Source organism: Alligator mississippiensis, chromosome 8 (assembly GCF_030867095.1).
Source record: "Alligator mississippiensis isolate rAllMis1 chromosome 8, rAllMis1, whole genome shotgun sequence".
NCBI classification, from domain to species: Eukaryota; Metazoa; Chordata; order Crocodylia; family Alligatoridae; genus Alligator; species Alligator mississippiensis.
Window position 1 is genome coordinate 67,379,319 of NC_081831.1, and position 8,260 is coordinate 67,387,578.

An 8,260-nucleotide genomic window follows, 5' to 3' on the forward strand; every position below is an offset into this window, starting at 1 on the left:
ACAGCATTCAACTCAGTCACTGATCGAATCAGGAAAGAATCAAAGCTGGAAGTGCCAAGACAAACCACTACCCAGACCCATACGCTCTCGCAATACTTTCTTTGTGTTACTTCCCAAGCTATCAGCTTGCTGGACAGGATAGGAAAATCCACTTACCGCCCACCATTGTATGGGTCCAAATCAAGACTTTCAATCCCAGAATTGGATCTGAACTTCCCCAGAGTTTTCAATGGGATGGACCAGCCTCTAGAACCAGTGACCGTGTACACGTCCATCCCAACCACCACTTTACATACAGCAGAGCTTCCAAATATTAAGGAAATTAATGAAAGGTTCAAGAACAGGAAAATGGCAAAAATGCCTCAAACCACAGGTTGTATTAGCTTTTCCTACCCTGCTCGCCTGCTTTTTCTCTTTCATCAGACACAATAGCTCTTGATCTCCCTTGAACTCTCATATACCCCGTTTCACTCACCTTCTCCAGTAACTTATTCCATATGTTGGATATTTGGTATGAAACAGTCCTGCCCAAGTGCCTCATTTATTTCTCTTCTCTCCTTTGAACCCTGTTCTCAATAAAAACAATTTATCTTCATCAGGTTTGAAATCTTCTGTTGGGTCACCTCAGGGTCTCTTTACTCTTTTCCTGCTCCTTTAAACTTTTCCTTGCAACTTGGCCTCTTCAGACTTGGTACCACCTTGGTTTTACCTTATGAAGTACCCTCTCCTAACAATGTAGTTTCTTGCTTAAGGGAAAATATGTACTGAAAAGCCAATTGAGCATGTCTATCTAGGGATGAGATCCTGGCCCTGCATTAAACCTTTCCTGGTTGGTAAAGAAAGTGGCAAAGACAAAACATCCAAATATTTAACACAGGAATGCTGGAACAGTTGTCAGACTTAATGAAACTAGCCACTGATCCACTGATCTACAAGTGCATCACTATGAAACTTCTCCCTAAAATTTGAAGAAGGTAGTGGAAAGAAAACCGAAGTATTTTATGGTCCAAAACACTTCTGTAAAACGCAGAAGTTGCTGACTGGTACTGACTCATCATCATGTACAGAGCAGGGAGACCGGAAGTCAGGGCTTCTGAATCTAGCTACTAAGAAAAGACTCCAGCAGCGACAGAAGCCAAGGCAGATAGTGAAAGAGGAACATCACAGAGGGCTCCTGCCTCCCTTGAGAATGATAGGGAACCGAAATCAAAAGCCCAAGGAGACCAGGCCAGGGCCAACACTGATGTTAACACCCACAGTTAACAGCAACTTGCAAGTATAAACTGACTGATACAAAAACCCTGGTCCAAATGATAAAGGGACTCACAGAAACCTTCATGTTTTGAGGACGTTTGATCTAGTCTCTTAGGTTATGGACAGTCAAAAGAAAACCAGTTGATAGGAGGCACAAACTTAGAGAACGGCTGATACACAGTAAACTGCTTATATGCAACCACAATTACCTCCCGGTAAATGAAAGATGAACTGGGGCAAGTCGGCCCAGTGTACAGCGGGGGTACACTACCCTGGTTTAGCTTTCACTTCCCACCAGGCACATAAACAGTTATTGCACCAGTTGTTGCAGCCTAATTTGCTTTAGGTTGTTCATCTGTCCATACTGTAAGTCCACAGTGGGTCTTTTACTGGGCCTGCCAAATTCTGGGGAGGTTTGAATCCCGACCCAGAAGCAAACTCTGTGCATCTCTAAATAAAGCCCAGAGGTGAGAAGGCCTCGCTGCAGGGGCACAGGGATCGAAACAGGAGGGTCAATCCGTCACACAGGGAAGAGCCAATTGAGCATGTCAATCTAGGGATGTGATCCTGGCCCTGCTGTTGCCAATGGCAAAATTTCCACTGATGTCAGTGGGGCAAAGATTTCACCCAAGGAGCATGAACAGGCTCCTTTGTCTAAAGCAATGGCTGCTCCATGGCTTCCTTGAGATCCTGCATTGGAGGAGAGAGGCAAACTTCCACAAAGGATGGTGGTGGCACCTTTGCCTGGGCCAGACAAAGGTGTCAGAGACTTGACGTTGGGCAGCAGATGAAAACAAACAGCACGACGCTCAGGATTACCCATACAGACTGCCTTGCGTAACGCCTCCTGCTACAGCTTCAGCTGTCTCCTAAGTTTTTGCTGCTGACAAGAGGGACATGAAACTTTATCATGCAAGAAGAGCCCACCACACCCAGGACACAGGTGCACCTGAGATGAGCTTTTAACTGCCACAAGTAACTAAACAAGTAAACAAGCAGGATCAGTGCAAGCCCTCCATCCACTCGGACCTGAAGCCTGGAACCAGGGTTAGGGCAAACCCTCTCTCGGACCTAGCTGAAGCTGCCTGTTCATTTCTTGCCTAGCTGCTCATCCAGGTCACGAGCAACTTCTCCTTACAATCCTAGAGCATCCTACCCATCCTGCCACCCAGACCCAGGACACCACACTAGTCCAATGAGTGCCCAGGAGCCCTGTCTACATTAAACTCTTATTGAAAGGTGCTCACTGCTGATACTGGCACTACAGTAGTGTAGAGCGCCCATTGGGACTCTAAGCACCATGTCATGTATGTCAGGAGCGGTCTAGAGGCCTGATGGTTGAAATGCTACGTCCTGTTTGCACAAGCGCTCCAACAATTACTGCCGGGGGAGGATGGAGCCCTGGTGGAAAACCTGAAGAAAAGCTGGTTGTGACCAGAGAAGGGAGGCACCCAGTGTGGCTCCCATACAGGAATGCATGAGGTTTGCCAGCTGCCAGATGTTGGCTCTTCTCCCCGTGAAGTCTTCCAGCTCCATACTGCTGCCTCACTCCAGCGGGAAGGTTTACCCTCTCACTCCCCTGCTGTGTTCACTCTTTCCCCCAACCACAAGCTCACCTGCCCCTTTCCACCACTTCCTACGGGGCGCAACTCATCGCCTTCCTTGCCTTTCACCTGCCCACCTTTTCCTCCACCATGCTGCCCCATTCTCCACCCTCTTCCCCTCCATGCTCTCAACCCTTCCTACTCTGCCTCTGCGCATGCTTTCTGCCCGGACTATCCCTAGACCCACACTCCACACCAAGGCCATGCTTCCCGCTCCCTCCCTCTTCCCCACACCCACCCTCCCACTGTCCCAGACCCTTCACTGTTGCCTCCCCTTCGGGCCACGCACTGCACAACATTAACTAAAAAAAAAAAATGACAGGAGACATTGGACAGCATTTCACCTCATCATCCCTGCAGGCCCCAGCATATTCTTTTATTCCCTCCTCAAGCAGACAGTTTACCATCTGCGTACCTTAGTGTCTGCTTCTCCCCCCGCCCTTGTGACTGTGATTCCTAATGCTCCTGCCGGGAAGGTTCGGATCATCTCTAAGTCACTCAGCGAAGTGGAGTTTGATCTTTGACCTTCTGCTTTCCCAAAGCCACACGGGGCTTCCCCCTGCCAACAGCAGCATTTACCTTTTAGTCAGGAAAAATAACCCATGCCCCAAATACTCTTTGCTGTGGGTTAAATTTAAGAGTTACGGGAAGCATGAAAGGCGCCAGCTCATTTGCCAAAGACCAATAAAATAACTTGCTAACTACTGGCTGGTGTGACCTACCCCAACACGGTGCCACTTGACGTAGAAATGGAAATGAATCCAAACCCCAAGGCCCCCAGCACCAAAGTCTTTCACACTTTGTCTTGCAGGCCCACAGCATCTTCGGAAACCATACAGAAAGTACATAACATTAGCATGCTGAATAATACTAAAAAAAAAAAAATTAAAAAAAATGGCTCAAAGCTCTGAAGTGTGGATCCAACCTGGCACCAGGAAAAGCTGGATTCAAAAAGATAGTTAAAAGACAAAAGGGGGCACCAGTATGGAGAGCATCCCCCTCTGAGAAAAGGAGACAGAAACAGCAAGGCATCATGCTGTAACACTTCCTCAGTTGGCTAGTGTACAAGACTGGGACAAAGGGACAACCCAAGAGAAGGACAGGCTTCATTGTGGTATCGCAAACCACCAGCATGCGTGTGTGGGGAAGATGAGAAACACTCCTATGTTTAATTGATTTGGGGAAAACTTAACAAGCAAGTGTGATTAAAAGGGGGAATTTGAATCGTTTTGCCACCGGGGATCAAAAGAAAAAGGCTTTCTCACTCCTCTGCAGAAGCACAGCACAGGGAACTGCATTGTTGGGATAGGATTTGAAACACACCAAAGACAGCTTCTACAGCGGGCGTCTGTGTTGACACAACTTGGACACCGATGTCGGCTCTCTGGGTTTTATTTAGCCAAGAGTTCCCTGCCATAACACGCCAGTCTCCCCTTTAAAAAAAATCCAGATGCTACATGATAATACAGGTGTCACTGACAGAAAAAATGCATAACGCCGGGGACATGCCAATCTAGCCTTTCCCCACAACCGAATATCCCACCCAGCATCAAAAATCTTGGCCGATTTCCTTCCCTTCAATCCAGCCGGCAGCTGTGAAAGGCATGGGAATCTCGAAGATAAACAGAACGCATGGCTATTTATAATGTATATTGCAGGCAGCTTTAAGAAAAGCAACCATAGGCCATTCCTGTCCCAGCTCAACAGCACACGATAAGGCACCAATTGCACTGACAGCCTGACAGCAAAAATAAAGGCATTACCTGCAGTTTGTCCTGTCATACTGCACCCGATTGTCCACCTTCAAGGTCTAGTATTGTCATCAAAAGCAACCCCCCTTCTGGCTTAGTCCATCTGCAGGCTTCCCATTCTCCCTGTAGAACAGCTTCTGACCTCCAATCCTAACATTAGTAGCTTGGATGCTTCACTGCCTCCTTGCTGTTCCCTAGCCCATGTCGTCACCAGGTTTGGCCTGCTCTCATTGGCTGAGCGGGAGCAGATAATAATACTACTAATAGCACGGAGAGGGCTGGAATACACAAATCTTTTGTTTCAAAGCAGCTAGCGCAGAGAAAGCTGAAGTGGGAGAGGGAATCTAGAAACTTGAAGAAAATCACACAAGGCAGCTGCAAGAAACTGCTCACAAGCAGCATATCAAAGAAAAATCAAGTGCCCAGCCCCAAAATGTACACACAGACCGAGACAAAGCTTTACATGCAGTCTCATCCCTTTCACTCCTGTCTTTATTTTGAAAAATAAATGACTTCTCATCCCAAACTATTTTCTATGCCCAGCCAAGCCGTGAATAGTGGGACACTGCATTTCTTACTGTTTTCACACAAGTTCAGTGTGATGGTGCAAGGTCTGCTTCTCTATACAGGTCCTATGTTTCTCTCTGGCATGCACAGATTACAGACAGAAGCACTGTAAACTTCTCCCGCAACCCACAATGTTATGGAAAAGAATGAGGTCTTTTTAGCTCTTGCAATCTTTGGTTTTAATCATATTGAAGGTGCATCTAGCTGACAGCTGTAACTTTGGTTTGCATCCTAGGTTGTGACACTGGTTTCTTGTCGTGCAGTGAAAGGATGAAAATATCAAGAAACTTCATTTAGGTTCCCAGAAAACCCTTTAGCTAAACATCATGCCAAGTCACTGCTGAATTCTATGTGATTTTGCAGCAATAATTTAATTCTGCACAACCCTCTGGCCAGGCTGGAACAAAGTGAACACGTTGATGCAATAAGCCACAGGTTAGTCTCAGAAGATTTCTGTTTCCCATTTTTTTTTTTAGTGTTTTCCTTTCCCCACCCCCCAGTTCAGGATTTTAAAGTGCTTGAAGAATCACATCTTCCAGGACAGTCTGATCTAAGTTACTGTTTCCCCCAAACCAAATAATTTAATTCATATATAACACAATAGTTGGAAAAGCAGGAACTCAATCTAGTTTTGTGACAATGACCTGAGTCTAAAAAATCATAAAATATAATCACTTTTGAAATCTCTAAAATTAATCCACCTCTGGGATAAGGCATAACACACTTATGCTGCATAACACAATAGTATTTGGACAGGAAACAAAGACTACCTTTTCCTAGTTGAAACCTGGGGAGAAATTTAGGCAAACCGAAGGTAATTACCCAAGCTAGAATAACAAGCATTCCCAGTCCTGCAAAGTGCCTTGTGATCTTCGGTGACCACATGTGATTATGTCTTAATTTTACAATTCATTCAAAAGACTGGCTCCTCAAGTGATGACACCATGCTGAGTCACTGAATCAATAATGACTGGGAAGAGCAGCCCCTCCTGAATCATTCCCACCGCTTCCTATTGCAAAAGAGGTTTTTCAAAAGTCTTTTTTCCTAGTCCTGCTGTAGCATAATGCTACTTAGTCTGTGAGATCCAATATGCTCACAGTACAAGGTATATGGCAAGCTGGTATGCCTGTTCCCAAACCAGAGAGAGATGTTTGGTCAACTTTGCCCGGATAGTGCCAACATTCACCAGGGGCAAACCTAGCAACTTCTTGGCAGCGCAAGAAGGAAATCCCTTCTCCATGCTACAGCCAACAGGGGACCGGTTGTGCTGGTAGGTAATTTAAATAGGAAGAAAATGGGGTCACAACACAGGGAAAGTTTTCAAGCCTTATGGCAGCGAGATCTGAATGAATGCATGAGGAACTGCTTCTCTCCTTCTGTCCCTGTAGGATGGGATTTTCAGAAGTGCTCAAGCCAACTGCCTGAATTTGAGCCAGCCCCTTCACAGAGTTTCCACTGCAGTCTTCAACTACAGAGGTGCTCTGGTACTAGCGTTATGAGTGTGATCAGTGACTATACTAGACTAGACGGGCTGAAGCTTAGTAGCAAATGAGAGGCATGAAGATGATGATGGTACGGACTTACTTCTACATAAACGTACCCCTGCAGCTCTCCTGAAAGCTTACCCCTCTTTTGGCAGTCTCCCTTTCCAGTCTTCAGGAGAAGATCCCTCACAAGGAAATAAAGGAAAAGAAAGGAAGGGAAATTCTGGTGCAAGGAGAGAGGGAGAAGTCATCACTATATGGGACCTCAGAGAGGAAGGAGATCTTGGGGTAAAGAACAAAAGCAGGAGAGGGAAGCAGGTATGGGAGAATGAGGGAGATAACCAGATACAAGATGGAATTAGCAGCAAAGAAACTGCAGGAGCAAACAGAATCAGCACAATCCCTCTGGTCACATTATACTGTCCTCCTGGCTAAGGGGAATGAGCAAAACCAACAAGAGAAAAATCACAAAAAACTGGAACTTCACTGGCACACAGGCACTCTGGTCCTTGATGGGGAAGGTCTCCTAAGAGCACATCCATCGTTCCCACCCCATTATTTCTGAGGCTCACACACACTTACTTGGAAAGAGCCCTGTATGCTTCAAGGCAGACAGACAAAGGGAATATCTCTGTCCTTGGTATTCCAAAGGGTTAAAAGCCATCCCCTGCCGCAATGATTTCATGGCCATGGAATTTGAAGGCCCAAGGGCACTGAAATTCTGCTTCTCAGGCTGGGCTTGCTCAGCAGGTAGGACCCTTTGGACAGGCCTGAGCTTTGACAGAGACACAGAATCTAGCTTAACTTGATCCCCCACAGCTGTGCTGGACCACCAAACAACTCCTACCTCTTTCCTACAAGGTTGGCATGGGAGAGAGAGCTCCCTGCTAAATATCCCCCTTGCATGCAAGCCACATTGGGGCAAATGCCTGGCAAGCTTTTTGGTGCAAAAGCCTGGCTAGGGAAACGCAAGCTTTTTGGTGCAAAAGCCTGGCAAGGGAAATGAAAATGCAATATTGAGTTTTTGTGCATCTAAACACTAAAGCTAGAGATGGCATTTACACTGGGCCTTCCTTACCAAACACCTCAGTCAGCCCAGCACTAAGCCCCAACCAGGTAAGTGGCTGAAGCCCCAGGTCACACTCCCTAGGACTCTGTTAGGGGACAATTTTGCCCCTGGAGCCTGTCAAAGTAACCTTAGGAGCTGCTTTAAACTTGAACCCCAATTGTTACACCCTGTGGAACAGTTGGAATAACCAGAGCACAGGGTGCCTCCGACATCTCCCCAGCTGCCCCTGCCACATCTGCTGTGGCAGAAGGTGGCACAGAACTGATTGCATCTACTCTATTCCTGCTGGCAAGAGCCCAATGGCTGCTTCTAGCCACCAACCAAGTGAGGCCCTATGGTAAAAACCTCCTCACAACTACATTCAGATGTCTCCAACATGATGCACTGGGGTAGAAGGAAAGAACAAGGGATATACTGGCCTAGCACAATAGGGTAATTGCCTATATCTCTGCAAGGTTCCTTGGGTGAATCTGATATCTTCTATTAGACCAGCAACTGCTGCAGCGTCCTTAGCCTGATGAAGGGTTTTT

At 46.5% G+C, this 8,260-nt stretch overlaps 1 protein-coding gene across 1 annotated transcript in view; it reads right to left on the reverse strand.

Annotated features, from left to right (window-relative positions):
• The window catches only part of PAK3 (p21 (RAC1) activated kinase 3), a 111,315-nt gene extending 106,517 nt beyond the window's left edge, over positions 1 to 4,798 (reverse strand). Inside the window, exon 1 of the mRNA XM_019487819.2 lies at positions 4,622 to 4,798. The gene's annotated coding sequence lies outside the window, so the exon portion shown is untranslated. The remainder of the gene's footprint in view (positions 1 to 4,621) is intronic.
• Positions 4,799 to 8,260: the final 3,462 nt, after the last annotated feature.